Here is a 1,715-nt window from a genome sequence, read left to right as displayed (position 1 = left end):
ATTTTTTTCATTGAGCTTTTGAAGTTCCTTTTTCATCTGTCTAAATCTGCTGTTTAAGGCATTCTTCTCCTCAATGACTTTTTGGACCTCTTTTGCCATTTGAGTTAGTTTATTTTTAAAAATATTCTTTTCTTCAGTAATTTTTGGGTCTCTTTAGCAAGCTGTTGACTCATTTATCATGATTTCCTTGCAACACTCGTTTCTGTCTTCATTTGTCCTCTACTTCTCTTATGTGATTTTCAAAATCCTTCTTGAACTCCTCCATGACCTATGACCAATTCATATTTTTCTTAGAGGCTTTTGATGCAGGCATTTTGGCTTTGTTTTCTTCTTCAACAAAAGAATCTATATTCTCATTTCTCTTCCTCTGTTTTCTCATCTTTCCAGCCAAATACTTGACTTTTGAACTATTTGACCCTCTGTGGGCCTTGAGCTCAGGAAGCAGCGACAGCAGTCACCCCAACCTCTGCCACTGTGTGGGCAGGGCCTGCCCCTTACTCTTCTCTCACTCAGTTAAACAAAGTTTCCCTTCTGACCTTTTACTTTCTTTTTCACATTTATGGGTTGAGAAGTCTGGAAACTGTCATAGCTGCAAGTGTTTTGATCCACTGCAGTCTGATCCATTAGGTTTGTGTTGCTTATCTGTACTGGCATTGTCCATGTGGGACTATGCTCCTCTTCCTGCCTGGTGTGATAGACCCTTCTGGTTGATTTTCCAGACTGTCCTCAGGTTCAGATGGATTGCATTCTATCATTTTGTGGGTTATGTAGCTAACATTTGTTCAGAATCATTTTTACATATGTTAGAGGTAATTGCAACAAGGTCAAGTAAGTTCCTTCTTTTACTCTGCCATCTTGATCCATAAGTATAAATATTGAGCTTAGGGTAGAAATAAAAATTGTAAGCTAACTATTAAAGTCTTTGAGAAAGGAGAATAGATACTGTAGACTTCAATATTTTGTAGCAGCAAGGATGTTGACTAAATGATACAGATAATTGACATAAAAGCACAAAAGAAGAGTGCTTTCTGAGTTATGGTAGCAGAGGTAGTCTAGATGTTGTAACAACAAATAAAGTCTATGGTATGTCCTCTTCCAGAAGAATGAATGGTCCAAGGCTTAAAAAAAATCCAGGTGTCCAGAACAAAACCAGGGATCAGGTTTATTTTTAAGAGCATCAGATTTCTATGAGAACTGCATGGGAAGATTAAAGTAGTCAACAGATCCAGCATGAAGGAAAGTTTATAATGATATAGCAAAATTTCTAGGGGGTGCAGTAGAAATGTTGCAAGAACACATCAGGAATTGGTGACCCATGGAGGTGAGCTCAATGATGATGAGAGTTGAGGGCAGTGGTAACTAAGGAGAGAATTTTCAATCTGCAAGTAGTGACACAGTTTCACAAATGCAAAGATGAGGCCATGTGTGTGTCCTTTTTCATTCTAGTCAAATACATTTACATGTCAAATCATGCAGCATCATGAGAAATTCTAACTGAAAATTAGTTATCTATATCAAAGAAAACTGACTATAACAAAATCCAAGACAAAGAAAGATAAGAGATTCAATCTTATCCTGGTTATACATCACCTGCCCATTGGTGGAGAAGCATAGCTGGGTGTGATTGTTTGTAATCTAAACATAAGTGAGGGTTGCATCCTTTATATTAACAAGTTTTTTAGTCACTAAAACCTAGCAGACAGAAGCTCAGGTGA

Source organism: Petaurus breviceps, unplaced genomic scaffold (assembly GCF_028583685.1).
Source record: "Petaurus breviceps papuanus isolate PSGF00001 unplaced genomic scaffold, PetGlider_PUasm1.0 40, whole genome shotgun sequence".
NCBI lineage: Eukaryota > Metazoa > Chordata > Mammalia > Diprotodontia > Petauridae > Petaurus > Petaurus breviceps.
The sequence above is the reverse complement of the archived record's forward strand: the minus strand, read 5'-3'. Positions refer to the sequence as shown.